Source organism: Sphaerodactylus townsendi, linkage group LG06, assembly GCF_021028975.2.
Source record: "Sphaerodactylus townsendi isolate TG3544 linkage group LG06, MPM_Stown_v2.3, whole genome shotgun sequence".
NCBI classification, from domain to species: Eukaryota; Metazoa; Chordata; class Lepidosauria; order Squamata; family Sphaerodactylidae; genus Sphaerodactylus; species Sphaerodactylus townsendi.
The window spans coordinates 64,352,825-64,372,309 of NC_059430.1; positions in this window are offsets into that span (position 1 = coordinate 64,352,825).

The following is a 19,485-nucleotide window of genomic DNA, read 5'->3' on the forward strand; positions in this document are numbered from 1 at the left end:
TCTACACAGAGCAGGCAGCAGCTCTTCAAACTCACAGGCAGCAGTCTTGCATATCACCTGCTACTAAATCCTTTTAAACTGGGTAACACAGGGATTGAAACTGGAATCTTCTGCATACAAAGCAAATGTTCTACTATTGAGCCATTGACCACGCCACTGCACTACTGAGACCATATTTCTGATGGCGGAGGCAAACATCCCACTGATGTCTGTGTGGTCTCTTTTCATTGTTCTTAAGTTATTAGAGGTGTTTGTTTCCAAAAACAGGAAAGCAAACTAGGAAGATAGTTAGACATACTGATTGTATAAATTCCTCCAGCAACACCAATATTAATTTATTGGTTCTCCATAAAAATCAAATTGAATAACTTAGAGCCCCCTCAAACCCTGGTGAACAACCACTTCTATGTGGTGTCAGTAAATTCTTCAGCAGCATTCTTCTCTTTCTGTCTGTTAAGTAGTATTCCAGAATTCTTACCCTCCTTTTCAGCCTTCTGTTCTCTGTTCGTTATGAAGAAATACCTCCATCCTTTACCAAAATAAAACAGTGTTAAATACAATTGGTATTGACTATCATATCAAGGAACTGCTAGAGAGAAACATAGTTTCAATTAAAGTAAAAAGTGGTCCATATCTTATTTCAAGTGATGTTATTCAGTCCAGGTTTTAATCCAAGTATTGCATAAAATACTCAATTTTTCACCTGTGTTTTATTGTCACAGCATTTATTTTTCCCAGAGTAATGCAAGGAATAAATATCTTATTTAGCCCTTGCTATACTCCCACAGAGGCAAATGATGATATTCTTGCTGCCAAAGGGAGCAAGGCTTTGTCTGTCAGCCTTCACCCATAGCTCCAGCTGCTTTGATGCTTGGCAAACATTCTGCTCAAACAATTCCTGATTAATTTCCACAGTGTCTGGTTTTCAGAGGATGCCTGGAGACTTCAGTTCTGTCTCCTTTATCAAGACTGGCTTTCTTGTCTTGGATTCTCCCTTTGGAGTTTTGTGCCAGAGAATATCTGTCATGGAGTTGAAACAAATCATTAGCAAAGCCGTTTATAAAGCTGGGCTCTCTTACTAGTAACCACAGGCTTTCTTTGATATTTATTTAACTGATGAATATCAGGATTGTGAGTGATTTGTGCCAAAAAATGGCAAAGTGTATGTTGATTGCATGCACCCAATTGCATGCACCCCACAGAAGTCCAAATATGCAGAATGAAATACATGAGGAAGACTTACACACCATACCAAAACTATATTGTGTCTGACTATTTAAATTGGATTGATTCGATAATGCAAATGTTATCAACAGCCACATGCTATTTGGTCCAATTTTGTATCTGCTGGCTTTTCTGCCGAGGAGAGGTTTGCATTAATGAGCATTTATTTCAACTTAACAAGCCATTGACTTGCATTGACCTCCCTATCCTTCAGCAAGCAAAACTAACAAGGGGGTTGCTGTTCAAGGGCAAACTGATGTGAACAATTCCATTGATATGATTCTTTTTCAGCTCACTGTAGCCATTAGCCAGAAGTAATTTAATGACTGCTTGGCATTTTCACTCATTCTAAGGCCTATCCCACTGTTATTGCTTTTCTCCTACATTCCTTATTTGATGTAGCAATTTGAAAATTTGTCACTCATGGGTAGGTCAAACCCAGAGAATAAGCTGTGTAAAAATGTAGCTACTTTTACAGAAGGGCTTTGAAACTATCATTTACCTGGACTTTAGGGCCCTCTAGTGGACTGATGTGACTAAAAGTGAATTCTGTGACGAAAATTGCAAAAATATAGGAACAGTAACATAATGAAAACATATTCTATACGGAATGCCTAAGCATTATTTGTCTTTATACAGTCCCTGGTTGAAGTATTTTCTCTTGTTCAACCTGCACTCCAGAAAAGAAAGGCAAAAGCAGCAAGTTGTCTATTTCTGGTGGCTTAATCACATAGGGCTGCCAAGCTCCAGGTGCAGCCTAGATATTTCCAAGTGCTACAATTGATCTTCAGATTAGTTCTCCTGGATAAAATGGTTGCGGGGTGTGTGTGTGTGTGGACTGTATAGCATTGTGCCCTGATGAGGTCCATCTCTTTGTCAAACCCTATTCTCTCTAGGCTCCACCCCCAAAATCACCAAGTATTTCCCAATCCCAAACTGGCAATGCTACCTCATCAGTCTTTAAATATTTAAATACTGAAGGAACATATTAAGCACTTCTACTCCAATATCTTTTCAGTAAAAGGAAGATTTGTGTGTTGTTCTCACAGTACACAGAGTTTCTACTCCTTTACTGTCCTTGAACAGATAATCTTATGGAGAAACCTAATTTTCAAATAGATGTGGATGGTGCACTTACTTGTAATGAAGGCTAGGGGAGGAGGAAGTGTCACTACGTGGATAGGAACAGTTGTTGATCATAACTGCAATTGGTTAGCTGGCCTACTATGTAAGCCCTTCTAAGAACCATCGCAGAACTGTGTACACTGACCTTTCCCACTAATTCATCTAAACCCTTGTCTTAGGAAAGGATATCCAGTATGTATCTTTTCTTTTAAAAAGGTCCAAGGAATCACAAACTTGAGGCAAGTTGTCACCATTCAAGCAGAATCTCAGGACTGAGGAGACCGAAGTCAAATCAGACTAACCTTTTGGTGTCACCTCCATTTAGCCCTTTCTGCTTGAGATAAGGCACCCTGTACCTTTGCTAACTACTGGGGAAGGGTGGAGGACAAATACAGGTAGCTCTATTCTCAATAATATAACTGGACTAAAACCAAAAGGATGAATGCAAAAGGAAATTCTTGTTCAACATATATAATAGGGATGTGATATAGAACATGAGAAGCATGAAATTGTTAACGGTAAGTTTGAAAGTGTAAAACAAGGAAGGGTCATTTAAATGTTGTAATTCTGGAATTGGACTGGATTAAAGTGGACTGGATTAGGACATTTTCAATCAGAACATTACAAAGTGTTTTACTGAGGGAGTGATAAAAAAAAGATGTTGCTTTAATAGTGAGGTGGGATGTTACATCAGCAGTTAGGCACTATAATGCTATAATTCAGTGAGCTATAGTCTGACCAAATAACATCAATCAGACTTCAGGGGAAATCTACTAAGATCACAATCGTTCAAGTGGATGCCCCTACTACAGGTGCTGATGAAGAAGAAATGGACAGTTTTTAAGCAAGTCTCCAGGAAGAAATTCATTTCATATCTAAATAAGATGTGCTGATAATCATATGTGATTGGAATGCAAAAGGAGGAAACAAAGCAGAATTAAATATTGTTGGCAGATTTGGGCTAGAAGTACAAAAAGAAGCAGAAGAGCAATTCTAATAACTTTATAAGGACATGTTCATTGCAAACATGTTTCAGGCAATTAAATAGACAATTGTATACATGGACATCATCAGAAGACCAGTGTAAAACTCAAATAGATTATATAATTTGAAGCAGAAGATGGAAAAGCTCTAATTTCTCTAACAGAGCAGCTGACTGTCGTTGATCAGACTATGAGTTATTAATATCGAAAATTTGACTTAAGTTGAAGAAAACACTAGAACGTTCATAGTGCCAAAATACAATCCAAGCAACATTTCTGAAGAGTTCAAAGACCATGTAAAAACAGATTTATGCTATTAAGTTCAAATGAATGTAAACCAGGAGAACTATGAGGTGAAACTAAAGATATTATCAAGGAAGAATGGGCAAAGACTATTTCCATGGCCAAAAGAAATTAAAAGCTTCAATTGATGACTGAGGAAACCCTCAAAATTGCTAAAGATACACAAGAAACAAAAGTAAAAGATGACAGAAACAGAATCAAAAGTAAATGCAGTGTTCCAGCAGCTTGCACGCATAGACAGAGAATTATTATAATAACCAGTATAAAGAAACCAAAGAGAACAAAAAAAGAAGCACCAGAGATCAGTACCATGAGATCCAAGAAATCAAAAGGAAATTTAAAGCATACTGAAAAATCAACATGGAAATATACTAACTGATCAGGACAAAATAAAGAAAAGATGGGAATAATACACTGAAGAACATTACAGACAAGTTAACAGGATAACAGATCCCTTCCAAGAAGAATCTTTTAGAGAAGAATTTATAATTTTAGAAAGTGAAGTGAAAGCTGCACTGAGAGCAACTGGAAGAAACAAATCACCAGGAGCAGATGGGATATAAATAGAGCTATTCCAGACCACAGAAATAAGAGTCCATCAGAATCTTGACAAAAATATATCAACAAATATGGAAAACAGAACAATGGCTCACAGACCGGAAACAGTCAATTTACATTTCAATTTCTCACACGAGTAAAGTGATGTTCCATACATGGAACAAGAAATGTTTGATGTTCAAGTTGGATTCAGCAAAGAAAAAAACATTGAAGATCATATTGCAAATTGACATTGGTTACTGGAACATACAAGAGAATTTCAGGAAAAAAATCAGCTTGGATTTCCTAGATTACATCAAAGCTTTTGACTGTGTGGATCATGAAAAACTATTACTAGTTTTTAAGGAAATGAGTATGCCACTGCATCTGATTGTTTTGATATGCAACCTGTACTCTAGACAAGAGGCTACTGTTAGGACAGTATGAAGAAACAGAATGATTTCTAATTGGCAAAGGTGTTAGAAAAGGATGCATTTTACTTCCCCATCTCTTCAATCTGTGTCCAGAGCATATTGTAAGGAAAACTGGATTAGATTTAGATGAAGGTCAAATGAAAATTGTGGGGAGGAACATTAACAATTTGAGAGATGCCAATGGTATTACATTTCTGGCAGAAAAAGGGAAGACCTGAAACGACTAGTGCTGTAAGTGGGCCATGTCCAGATGCTGGGCCCCCTCCTCCATCCCTTGCATGCCATTCCTCCCTCACCCTCCCTCCACTAGAGTGGGTGGGCCATTTCCAGATGCCGGGCTCCTCCCCCGCCCCTTGCATGCCACCCCTCCCTTCCCTTCCCCCTCCCTCCACTAGGTGGGTGGGCCATGTCGAGATGCCGGGCCCCCTTCCCCATCCCTTGCATGCCACCCCTCCCTTACATGCCACCCCTCCCTCCCCTCCCCCTCCCTCCACTAGGGTGGGTGGGCCATGTCCAGATGCCGAGGTCCTCCCCCATCCTTTGCATGCCACCCCTCCCTCCCCTCTCCCTCTCCCTCCCTCCACTAAGTTGAGTAGACCAGGTCCAGATGCCAGGCCCCTCCCCTTGCATGGCACCCCTCCCTCCCCTCCCCTTTCCTTGCATGGCACCTGTGGAGAAATTACCTTTGTCGCTTTCATTCTATTCTGTTTGGGCTGGGAGTTACACCCCAGCTGAAAGTATTTTTTCTTGTTAGGACTTTAATGACCTTCCTTAAGCATTACACCTGGTGGTAACAATGTCTTTACACTATGCTGACTTTGTAAATTTGTGCGAGAGTTTGATTGATTCATTTATGCTAACACAGCAATAATTTTGTATAATTGCTTTCAATGCTCTCACTCTAGATCTACCTTCCTTTTCATTCTGTTTCTATTGCCTGTTACTCTGTACTGCCTGAGCGTATCTTTGTTTTTTGTGTGTTATCATAGTTGTTTTGAATAACTTAAACTCTGCCAGACCAGCTTGGTTCACAATATTTTCTGTTTTGATCTTTGCTTACAGTTTCATGCCATGCTCCCGTTATTTTACTGTGTCATTTTAACCTTTGATTATTCCTTCCTACTATTTTGTTTATTGAGAAGGTGCGGCTCTCAATAAACTCCCAAAATATTTTATTTAAATTTTTTGCCTCTGAGTTTTTGTTGTGCATTTTAAAATTCTAACCCATGTTTTGAGAAGTGGTAGGTCACCACTTTCTCCCCAGCACCCCTCCCCCTCCCTCTGCTAGGGTGGGTGGGCCATGTCCAGATTCTGGGCCCCCTCCCTCCCCCCCTTGCATACCACCCTTCACTCACTCCTTGGCATGCCCTGCTTTTTTAAAACTCTGTCATCCCACAGCACCAACCAAAATCTCCATGTATTTCCAAAACTGGAGGTGATAGTCTGAGAAAGACACACCCATTGTGTCAAGTAATGCTTTGCTTTGCAAGAGCACAAGAAATGGAGGGGGACCAAGGGATATGAAACTGTATGGTATTCATATAGGACTATATAACATGGAATAAACATTGTAATTGAGATATGAAGCCTTGACTGGGCCTACTATTAGCTTCCTAAATGGAGCCCAAGGACTTTTACACCCATGTCATCTCCTTCACATACTTTCTCTTCAGGTGGGATTTAGCTATACCAGCTATACCAGAATTGGCTTTTGAAACATTTCACAGAGAATGCAGAGACCAAATTGAATTTAAATATTTTTATAAGTTTTTGGAAAAAACATTCATACAGTGAGACATGAAAAAGCTTAACACAGTTCCTAAGAGATATTAAAAGGGTGGAAAGTAGGTTTGGATGATAGATTGGGAAGGGAAGCAGTGGGGACTATACATTACCTAAGTTCAGCTGAGAAGTTCTGGAAGGAGGCAGGGATTCCTATGCCAGCATGGAAATCTAAGCAAAGGACAATATCGTGTCTCACAACCAACTTGACCAAGAGAAGTTCAGGCCAGTAAAATGATCTGGAACAAGCCAGTGAGCTCGCTAGGAGCTGGCTAGCTAACTAGCTAGTGCTAGAGTAGAGCCAGCTTAGAGAGCCAGCCTGGAGAGCCAGCTTGTAGAGCGTGGAACTTGGAGTGCACTGTATTTTTATACCCCATAGCGCAGGTAGGGGCGGGAACAAGGAACTTTCTTCCTGAAACTGGTTTTTCTGGGTTTCCGTGCTGGGATTGCTGAGTTGAGCTGATTAGTCGCTCATCTATTGTTTTCTAAGTACCAGGTTGTTAGCGCCAATCGTTTCTTGATGGTATCAGGAAAGCCTTGATTGGCTTATGCAGAGTTACTTCTTGGGAGTCTCTGCCCAGATATGTTATTTAAATTTGGCTGAGGCTTTGAGTGGATCAGGGAAGGATTGATTGTTAAGGAGATGGTTTCCAAAGGCAGAGGAAATGCAAAGCCTTGTGATGAGGTGCATCCGAGGTCCCTTGTAATACAGCAACCTTGGCAGGGTGTTGTAATCAAGATGCATGTCCATGAGGCTTCCAGTTAATTGTCTACTGGAATAACTAATTCAATGATTTAATCTTGCAAACAGACCTCTTTGCATTTGGCCTGCTTTTGGTTTGAACACTCTGCTACACACACACAAATATATGGCTGTTGGCATCTGCCAGTACATATTGCAGGAAAATCATATGAAATCCATATTTCAACAAGTCAGGATATGAAGGGTTGGGCAATAGGCAATTGACCAAGTTGATAGACAGGGGTTAAGGGAAGAACAGAAGAGATCCCACTGATTCCCTACTTTTATACGACACCAACACAATGTAAGCTGAGGAAGGGGGGCAATGCAAGACTGGCCAAGTGGACAAACATGAGGAGAAATGGGATTTCCCCCTTCTCATGAGTCTTACAAGTTCCTTCTTGCTATTTGTAATAAAGGAATCAGTTGGGCTTTTCTCTACTCAAAACAGCTTCCCTGTTCAAACAGTATTACTGAAACTATTTATTATTGTGCAATTCAAATATCAGAAATATTTCTAAAATAGACTTCCATGAAGACCTTGAATATCTTAGCTCACTGGCTCACATATGAGAAACTTAGTTTGCAAGAGACTTAGAAGATAAAGAGCATTGATTAATTATAAGGACATTTCTTTCTTGTTCAGTATCTCCATCAGGACTTCATGTCCATTGCTAATGCTCCTTCTGCCAAGAATAACGAAGTCCCTGCATTTAATGATATATTTCTGTGCATCTCAGAGGTTTGCTGCCTCCCCGAACAAATGAGAAGATCCTTATGCCCAGTGTTCAAAATAATTATTTATTGCCTCTTTCCCATTAGGAGCTCTTGGAAGACAGAAACGTAACTAACACCAGCCATTGCAGTTCCAGATATTCCTGCCTTACAGCTGCCTCTCTTCCTCTTCTCTGTGCCAAGAGGGTAATTGCAGCAGGCATCCAATTTTCTTCCACTGTTTCCAGCACCGTGTGTTCTTTCTGCCTCTGAGCTGGAGGAGGAGGAAGAAGGAAGGAAGGAACAAATTTCAGGAAGGGCACTATGTCACTTCTATAGGCAAAATATAACGTGACTTCTAGATCATCCCTGTTCAGGGAGAACAAATACAATATCTGAACAGTCTGTTCCAAGAGTGAGACAAATGGTGAAGATCATGAATCTAATATGTTTTCATCTTGTCCTTCCTCTAAGGAACTCATAGTGCTGTTTAAAAAAAAGTTTTCCCTTCTTTTGCTTATCCTCACAATAATCTTGACGAAGTAACTGTCCCATGCTTCATGGACGAGAGGGAATATGAATCCAGCTACTAATTGCACAGGACACAGGCTAAGTCTAGGGTTCCCATTGTGTCACATATAACACACTCACATATGAGTTGTGGGCCCTCCTTTTCTTTGTGTTGTAACTGAAATTGATCCCTGTGCCTGGTCAAGCATGTGAAAAGCATTCTCTTTATGTCTAGAACTAGAACACAGGCAGGGGCATGTTGACCCATGGCCATGCTCCCATGCTTTCAGGTCACAAATAGACTGGAGATATAATAAGGGAGGGGGTGGCATGACATCACAATCCTGATGCTTGCACATTATTGGCCCACTGTCTCCCTCCCTTCAAAACAAACCTCAGCTGACTACAAGTATGCCTTGCAACTTCTCAGTATTTTTACATGACTGCTTGTTCAATAAAAACCATGAAAGACCTGCACCTGAGCCCCTGTAGAGTCACTGCTATCCTGAGTACACAGTACTGATCTTGATGAATCTATGGTTTAATTCAGCATGAGGCAGCTTCGTCTCATAGAATCAAAGAAATGTCTTTTGTAATGTCTGTTCCAATAAACTTATTGTCCACAGAACAATGCTCATGGTTCATAATGTAATATTATTAATGTAAAATTTTCATTTCTGGAAAATACTTTGATTTGCTAGTGGGATTGAATCACTAGAGTTGGAAGAGATCCCAAGAGCCATCAATTCCAACCCCCTGCAATGCAGAAACTCATAATTAAAGCACTCCTGACAGATGACTATCCAGCCTCTCATTAAAAACCCTAACCCTAACTCCACCACCCTCTGAGGTAATGCATTCCACTGTCGAACAGCCCTTACTGTAAGGAAGTTTTTCCTGGTGTTTAGGTGGAATCTCTTTTCTTCACCTTCAACCCATTACTCCTGGTCCTAGTCTCTGGATCAGCAGAAAACAAGCTTGCTCCCTCACCAACATGACATCCCTTCAAATATCTAAATATGGCTATCATGTCACCTCTTAACCTTCTCTTCACCAAACATACTCAGCTCCCTAAGTCTCTCCTCATAGGGCATGGACTCAAGATCTTCTGCCATTTTGGTTGCCCTCCTCTGGACCCGTTTCAGCTTGTCAATATCCTTCCTGAGTTGCAGTGCCCAGAACTTAACAGAATATTCCAGGTGAGAATAACCAGTGCATATTAGAGAGGTACAATTAAATTCCTCGATGCTCCTATTGATGCAGCCCAGAATCACATTGGCTTTCTTTGCTGTCGCATCCCACTGCTGACTCATATTCAGTTTGTGGTCTACTAAGACTCCCAGATCCCTTTCACATATAGTGTTGTCAAGCCAGGTGTCACCCATCCTATATTTCATTTTTTATGCCTAAATGTAGCATCTGACATTTATCTCTGTTGAAATTCATTTTGTTTGTTTTGGCCCAGCTCTGTCCAGGTCATTTTGAATTCTGACTCTGTCCTCTGGGGTATTAACTCCTCCTCCTATTTTGGTGTCATCTGCAAATTTGATTAGCATGCCTTCTATTCCATCATCCAAGTCATTGGTAAAAATATTGAATAGCACTGGGTCCAGGACAGAACCCTGTGGGACCCCACTAGTTACTTCTCTCCATGATGAAGATGAGCCATTGATGAGCACCCTTTGAGTTCAATCAGTCAACCAATTACAAATCCATCTAATAGCATTGTCTAGTCCACATTTTACTAGCTTACTTGAAAGAATATTATGGGGCACCTTGTCAAAAGCTTTACTAAAATCAAGGTATGCTTTGTCCACAATGTTCCTTTCATCTACCAAGCTTGTCACTCTATCAAAAAGAGAAATAAGATTAGTCCAGCATGACTTGTTTTTCAGAAACCCATGCTGACTTTTTGTGATCACAGTATTCCCTTCTAAGGGCTGCCAAACCATCTGTTTGATGATCTGCTCCAGAATCTTCTCTGGTACTGACGTCAGGCTGACTGGATGGTCATTATTAAGGTCCTTCTTTCCCCCCCTTTTGAAGAAGGGGGTAACATTAGCCCTCCCCAAGTCCACTGTGACTTCTCCTGTTCTCCAGGAGTTCTCAATGATTATAACAAGTGGCTCTGAAATTACTTCTGCCCAGTTCTTTTAATACCCTGGGATGTAGCTCATAAGAGCCTGGAGATCTGAATTTGTTTAAAGTAGCTAGGTGTTCCTGCACTAACTCTTTGTTTATTCTGTGCTGAATTTCTCCTACTGTATCTTCTATTTCATTTTTCCCTGGATGAGCACCATTTCCTTTTGGGGAAAAACAGAGGCAAAGAAGGTGTTGAGTAGTTCTGCCTTTCCTCCATCCCCTGTTAGTATTTTGCTATTTTCTCCATGAAGTGACTCTATCCTATCTTTTTTTCTTCCTTTCACTGACATATCCAAAAAAGCCTTTTTTGTTGTTTTTAACCTCTCTAGCAAGCCTCAGCTCATTATGAGCTTTAGCTTTTCTGACTTTCTCCCTATACATCCTGGTGATTTGAATTCCCCTTTGGTGATTTCCCCCCTTTTCCATTTCTTTTACAGGTTTTTACAGGCCCTGTGGTTTTACAGGGTCTTACAGGGTTTCCCATTTATTTTACAGGGTTCCACAGGGTTTTACAGGCCTTGCGGAACTCACTACGGTCCCGCAGGGCCCTTACGGCCCTGGCCCGGGTAGACTGGCCCAGATAGGCAGGGGACTGTCAGTAGATTAGCCTCTGCAGATCGCAGAGGCCTGCTTGGGACATATAGGGTAAGATGGTCTCGAAGGTAAGAGGGCCCCAGGCTGCGAAGGGCCTTAAAGGTTAGTACCAACACCTTGAAGATGATCTGGAATTCCACTGGGAGCCAGTGCAGGTGGCGCAACATGGGGGTGATATGATCTCTAAAGGAACCACCCGTCAAAAGACGAGCCACCGCATTCTGGACCAGCTTCGTTTCTGGCCAGTCGCAAGGGAAGGCCCATGTAGAACGAGTTACAATAGTCCAGCCTGCATGGATCACCATGGCCAGGTCGGCCTGGGAGAGGTAGGGGGCCAGCCGCCGGGCCTGGCAAAGATGAAAAAAAGCAATCTGGGTTACATGGACCACCTGGATCTCCATAGAAAGAGAAGAATCCAGGCGGACCCCCAGACTGCAGGCCAAAGAGGTCGGGGGCAAAGAGACCCCTTCCAATGCCGGCAGCTGAAAATTCCCTGGCCCCTCACCATGACCCAGCCAAAGGACCTCCGTCTTTGATTGATTCAGTTTTAACCTGCTCTGCTTTAACCAACCAGTGACTGCCTCCAAACAATGCTGCAGAGCTGCAGGGGCAGAGGCTGCCCCCCTCTCCATCAACAGAATGAGCTGGGTGTCATCAGCATATTTATGACAGTCCAGCCCAAAGCTCCACACCAGCTGAGCAAGGGGTCGCATGTAGATGTTAAACAAGAGCAGGGATAACAAGCCACCCTGGGGCACACCGCAATGAAGTGGGCACCTTTGGGAGGCCTTGTCCCCACACCACACCTGCTGACCCCTGTCATGGAGAAACGAGGCAATCCACTGAAGGACAGCGCCCTGCACCCCGGAAGCAGCCAGGTGGTGGGTCAAAAGGTCATGATCGACCACATCAAATACTGTGGTAAGATCTAGCACAGGGGTAGGGAACCTGCGGCTCTCCAGATGTTCAGGAACTACAATTCCCATCAGCCTCTGTCAGCATGGCCAATTGGCCATGCTGGTAGGGGCTGATGGAATGTATGGACTAACATCTGGAAAATTCCTGACTCTAACAACACCAACGAGTGTCGATCTGCGCCACCGGTCAGAGCTGCATGCCGAGCATATCTGGGACAGCGACAAGAATGGTCTCTGTCCCATGCCCAGCACGGAAGCTGGACTGGGAGGGATTAGCGAGGCACTGATGGTGGAAACCCTCCCACGACTCCAATTAATGCAGCAATCACCGGAGCGCATCCTGCGCAGTGACCACCACCTCGCATAACCACAGCTGCCAGCCAGATTTCTCCATCTTGGGCCCCAGGTGATCAGCACCTTTTAGCGCCAGCAGATGGGTAAGCCAACCAGAATGGACTCAACACCAGAATTGGAAACGGATAGAAGCCCCCCCTGCCACCCGTCTTCTCTTACTCACAGTCCCCAATAATTTATCCAAGTAACTTAGTGAATCATTTAGTACAGTTCTGATCAATTGTCTGCATAGAAAAGCCCTCTTGAACAATTCAGTTTTGCATAGTTTGAAGAAAGCCAGGAGAGTGGGAGCCTTCCTGACCTCTTCAGGAAGGCCACTGCACAAGGTTGGGGAAAAGTACATGTACGAACAGTTGTTGATTTTGCCTTACATTTGGCGGGTTTACACCTACAGAGGCCCCTGTTCAGATGAGTGAAACTGTTGGGGTGATGCATAGGGTTCTTGCTTGTATGAGGGTCCAAGATCATGAAGGACTTTGTATGTAATTATCAATACCTTAAATTGATTCCAGTAATGATGGGAAGTCAACAGAGTGACTGTAGAATAGGAGTAATATGCATGCTCCATCTGGCTCTCCATAATAGCTGAGCTCCTGATATGAGTTTGGGCTGTCTCAGATTGAATTACTCTATCATGGTGATTTTTGCCTAAATAGTCACTAATGCTATGATTCCCAGAAGACTATGGACATGAGCAGTTTTGAATGGAGAGAAAATTAGATGGAGAGCTTTGACTGGCTGAAGCATCCTGAGAGTGCACTTGCTCTTTTTGAAGAGGCTGTACAAGACTAACTTGTGGGATGTCAGCTTACATATTCATAAATAAAGGATACGTTACAAAGACATTATAGAATTCTCTATTCTTCAGGGAACTAAATTTCCTTAATAATCCTTGGAGCATCTAACGAAAGTAAGGATTGACAACAATCCATATTTCATCAAAAAAGATTCAATTAGAGTCCAATTATTTCATCTGTCCTCTCAGTGGAAACATATAAATCCACTTAGACAGATACACAACCGGCATTTGCTCAAGTGGGGAACATATTAAATGAGGCCCATGAGATCTCACGCCAAGAAGAACTTCATGTGCGAGTAATGCAAATCAAGCCGCTTGCTTCACCTTCAGGGCAGTTAGAATATAACTGTGGTCTTAATTCCTGCCAGTTATGTCTACCCAGCCCCTCTCCTCACTCCCGTAGCGCATTTTTTTTTAAAAGCTGTTTTAAGCATTGCTTATGTCCAAACATTTATTTTATGGACTATTAAGCTTGCTACTTTGATAAAAGAGCATTTTTAGTGCACCCAAAGACTATTTACTGTACTTTATTTTCTCTTATACCTGCACCTACCAAGCTGGCACAAAATGGCTGGTGCAGCTATAAGAAAAAGGCAAATATGGCAAATAGTCTTTTGCACTAAAATGTTCTTTTATCAAAGTAGTAAGCTTAATACTGCACAGAACAAAGGTTTTGACATAAGCAATACTTAAAAACAGCATTTGAAATGCTATTGGAAAATCAGGACTTTTTAGAACAGGAGGAGGACACGACATTCATTTTTGCCACACCACACAACCACATTTCTTTCTTTCATTGAGACAAGGTTATAGCAGATTTAAAAAGGCTTTCTCTGTGCCAGTTACTGACTTCAAAACAAGAACCAAGCCACTGCAATATGATTCAACCACTAGATGGCAGAATAACTATAACCGTGTTAACTATCTTTTTTTCAAGAGATTCTCCAGAGAACAAAAACATAACATTGTACGGTGCTTTTTGTAAAGAACAGATCCCCCCCCCCTCCTAAGTTACTGCTTACCAATTGCATCCCTGGGTACAGGTTCATATGGCATGCATCACTGTGAACCAAGCTGCAGCCATTAGCCACTGTAGATGCTATTTTAATACAAGAATGGTTAAATCTTTACCCTTTTGTTTATTTGCAAGATTAATAAGGTCAGCTTCTCATGGGCTGTTATACTTTCAAAAGGCATGCTGTTTTTTCGACATCTGAAATTCTGTGTAGAAATTAGCAATGCCAGTTTGACAGAAAAGAATCCCTAAGTACTTGGAAAAATGTTTCCCTGAATCCTGAGGTTTGCTTTTGGGAAGGAACACTTTCATGTGTGCCACAAAGCAATGAATACACATTTGCTTTCAGCATTGCCATTAATTGGGTAGCTGTGTAGTATCTTCAACAGAGGTTTAAAAAGAGCCCTTTAGAGATGCTTGGAGTGCACCGAAGCAGCAGATGGGTCATGACAGAAGTGAGCTAAAGTAGTTTTCATTTCAACTATGTTTACACCAGCCTGTCATTGCTTCTGTCATCTTTAAAAGCTATGGTAAAGTCACAATTTCCAAAATCTTCACTGTCTACCATCTTAAAAGATTTTCCTCCAACCAATGAGCATACGTTGCCCAGCACAACATTCTGCATTTGGTTTGATCTGTCAATATATCTGCAAGATTTTCAACCCATCTTGATGAATGGAAAATTCCATGGTTTTTGCCTAAGCACTTCACTCCTTCTGCCTTTGTTCTGGACTACGATGTGCCAGTTAGATGTTTGCAAATAACCATCTCACCAACTGAATATCTCCGAAGTATTTGGCAGGTTTTAGGCAATCTTCTATTGTGAGTGAGGGATTCAAATGCAGTGAGTAATCACAAAAGCAATTTTTTGAGATAGGGACAACTGGAGCACCAGTGTAGCATATTGTTTACTTCACAGTGTTTGTGTGATAACATTTTGTTTCCAAGAGCAATTTTTTCGCTCTCCTAACACTATTGCCAACTGGAGAGGGTAAGCATTTAATGTACAAAATAGCAAATGCAAACAGAATATCAATATTAAATCATGAAAACTCTGGATGCCTTCTGTGACACTGAAAATCGACAAGCTCATTCTTGTGTATGTACGACTGTGCCAGAAACCCACTGGTAGGTAACATTATCAAAAGACACCTGTAATGTCACAATGGGATAAACTGGTTCTCTGATATACCATGAATTTGTGTTTGACACAGATCAACTAGGAAGTATATCTTTCCCCAGTGTGAGGGATGACACATTTCATTGCAAACATTTGCATTCCTGTTGTATTTCAGAACAAAGACTGATTTCTAGGTCCACTTTTTTATTTTGCCAAGATAATTGACTGGATGGTGGCCAAGAAGTTCATGTCAGTATTTCAGACATGCTTCTGTACAAGATTCAGGCCTTAAAGTGCAGTCCTAATGAGAGTTACATCTTTCCAAGCAGTGGTGGGATTCAGCAGGTTTGCACCACTTAGGCAGAACCAGTTGTTAAAATGGTGCTTGTAAACAACCAGTTGTTAAATTATTTGAATCCCATCACCAGAACCGGTTGTTAAATTATTTGAATCCCACCACTGCTTCTGAGCCCACTGAAGTCAATGGATGGCTGGATGCCTTGTTTGATGACTTTCCCAGGAACAAAGATGGATGGGACTGTGACCTTATTGATTCCACTGGATTTTTCAAAGGTACTTGATGTTCCCAAATTATAGCATCGTATGTTCTGAAAAGCAGAGGGTACATTTTATATAAAGCAATGAAGTATTTGCAATAATTTGTCTTCAAACTCTTTTTGGAAAGAAGAAAAGGGAAACTTGCTGTTTATTCAGCCTTTTGTATAGGTGTAATATCATCATATCCATAATACTGTCTTGGTAAATCCACATGATTGAGCTCAGGCAAGAATAAAGCTTTAAATTTTCAATTGATGCCTTTTAATACTGGCTGAATGATTAAAATCTCTTTACTTATATGTTACAGAGTTGCCTGAACGGCATTGTGAAATAATAAAACATTTTCATTTCAGTTAAAATACAATGCTGCTCTTCTACTTTGTTAATCTTGTCAATTTAATTGCAATCAATTGGAAATTGAAATGCCATCAGAGGCAACTCTTTAAAAAAATGTATTAAGCACTGAAGCGGAGGTTTAATTTTAGAATCTGATCCCTGCAGGGCTTACTTTTCAGGTGGAAGTTGTTTCTGTCACTTCATTACAGCACACTTACAGGCATGCCTCACATAGCGATACTCCATGGCTTGGCATCATAGAAGCAATCATGGAGAATCCTAAAACCGGTGTACTCCCTCCTTCCCCTTCCATGGCTTGGAAATTAAATGCTTTTGTATTCATACTAAAAGATATATTATTGTGTTGTTAGAACCATCTTTGCTTTCTCTTGGTTTGACTTGGAAGCCTGGTTTTGAGGAAGTCAGACCATTCTTGGCAATTTGACCAAAACTAGTAAATGATGACTACCCATTGAAAAGAACGAATTTAATTTCCCAGCCAAATGTAAGGGGAGGAGCAGAGCAAACACATGAACCAAAGGTGAACAATGGGTTGTTATATGTGAAACTTATCATTCACTTAGCCACAATGTGGCACATTGCACACTTGAAACACTAGTAGAGCAGGCCTTTCTGGCACATGATTTATGTGAATCTATAGTGACTGTCTACCATATTCTGCAGGAGGCAGGCTGCATTTCAGTAGTATTTCCCATTTTACTTATTTTCTTCATTCCTTTTACCAGGGCAAATGTTGGACTAGGATCTGGGAAACCCTGGTTTGAATCCTTGTTCTGCCATGGATGCCTGCTGGACAACCATAGACCAGTCACACATGCGAAGCCTAACCTCCTTCACAGGGTTGCTGTGAGGATAAAATGTAAAAATTGGGTGGGCGAAGAAAGTTGTTGTGTTTCTCCCTTACAAATGAAATAAATAAAATGTCATCAATTTTGACTTCATAATGGTGTCATAGATCATTGTCACATTTGCAGTTGCTAGGCTGAATAACTACCTTGTAAAATTAAGTTTTCCTTATTAGAATATTACTTGTAGCTTTAGGAGCCCCATCCAGTGGGGATGAATCCACCATAGAGTAGAAACAGCTGTGAGCATTTGCCACTCCTGGGGGCCACTGATCCCAATGGAGGAGATTTTGTCGAGGTGTGCAGCAGCCTCCACCACCACTACAGTGCCAGATTGCAGTGCGGGCATGAATTGCCAGTGTCCCCGGTCGCCACCTCTTCTGGCACGCCAGGGTGGGCAAGGGATGTGGATGATAGGAAGAGCAACTTCTGGCTCACTTCGAAATCCATTTACAGTGTTATGCCAGCAGCCAGAAAAGATGACATAAGTTTATTTGTCCCCATCGAGGCTTCTCGGCAGCCTGGAGGATTCAGTTTTTGAATTTTTTAAATCAGTTTTTGGATCAGTTTTTGTCCACACGACACCTCCCTACACTGCTGGTAAGTCTCTATTATTCAGCTCTACTATTCTCTATACTGAGATTTTTGGGAGGGCTAGAGGGGCTGTATTTTTTACCAAATTGTCCTTTAACTAACCTACTAAATTCAAGTGAATTGAACCAAGGGTGAGCAATCAAATTATAAGGCACAGGAAGGACAAATGATGCTAAGATGCTTGCTCTGCTCTGCTTTGTATTGCAATGTACATGCCACAAAAATGTTCAACATATTTTCAATAAAATCTGATCAATTTTGGGAAAAACATTTTCTTCAAAAATACAATTTGCTGAAATGTGCAATAATCTATCACACCTTACAGGAAAAATAACCTATTCTGCTAACCTCTACTCATCAGCAATATTCCTGCAAGTTCACTTGAGCTCACCCTCAAGTAATGATCACATAGCAGCTACCTTTAAATAAAAATCCTGAGGTCTATTTGTAAATTGTTTATAGATAACAGCAGACCTCTCTTTTCCTGGATATTAGAAAACTATGGATATTAGAAAACTCTTTTCCTGGATATTAGAAAACTATGATACACTGTAAGACTTAAACAGACAATGTTTAATAAAGAAATGCTCTGGTCACATAGCTTCAAAAATATCCTTATGGATTCAACTAGATACTTTGGAGGAAATTCTTTTGTAAAACACTCCGAAAACAAGAGGAGATTGAGTGCAGAAATAAATAAGCTATCTTTGGAACCATGTAACTTGGAGGACAGAACAAAAGTAAGGCCGCTTCCGGACATGCAGAATAACGCACTTTCAATCCACTTTCAATGCACTTTGAAGCTAGATTTTACTGTGCAGAATAACACAATCCACTTTCAAACAATTGTGAAAGTGGATTGAATGTGCATTATTCTGTATGTCTGGAAGGGGATTAACTATTAACGTAGAATAACAAACCATAGGAGTCATTACAACAGTAGAACAAAAGCAAAGAAACCATTTCCAAAACTTGCCTGGCAGCATTAGCTCAGAACAAACACAGACAGAAAACAACAAATAAAATTCCTTATGCAAGACCTAAATCTTTTTTTTTTAATCATGATGCTCATGAAGAACCAACAAAAGGTCAACTGTCCAGTAATGATGCAATCTCTGCTTTAATCAACTTGAAAAGGAAAAAAAATATTCCTCTTGTAAACAGAATGGCACCAGGTATCTGTTGCCTCATTTTAGCAATGGAATTCAAAGCTATTGAGGCAGTTTTTAAAAATGCTTAAGGTCTTCCATTCCATTTTATGAGTTGTATTGAATATGAAGCTATTTTAATCATAATTTTCAAACCAATATTGAAATTCTAACCAAAACAATCCAAGTAAATCGTAAAAAGGAATGTTATTGATGCAATCGTGTGTAATGAAATTTGCTGAGCAAACCAGTCTAAGTCCCTTAATTTGAAGTAACTATACATAGGCTACTACAGTAACATACAATTTTGAAGAACATTGAAAAACTGAAAGATGTTACTGAAAACTGAAATTAATCTTGGTCATAGTCTAAGATTACTTTTTGGGCTTCATGCTGTTTTATAAAACTTTACCACTTGGATTATATCTGTAGTCTTTTTCGTTCAGCAACTGTTGCTTTCACAGACGTTAGATAATGCACTTTCAATGTGCTTTCACAACAATTGCTAAAGTGCATTGAAAGTGCATTACCCAACCTGTGACAACGATGGCAATTGTAAACACTTACAATGCACTTTGTCCTCAGTGATTTCAGGAGCATGTAGTTTTGTTTTTCGGACAGCCCCGTCCTAAGATAAAGGGAGAGTGAGCATGCTGGTTCTCCTAGACTTCTGAATAACTTTCAGACC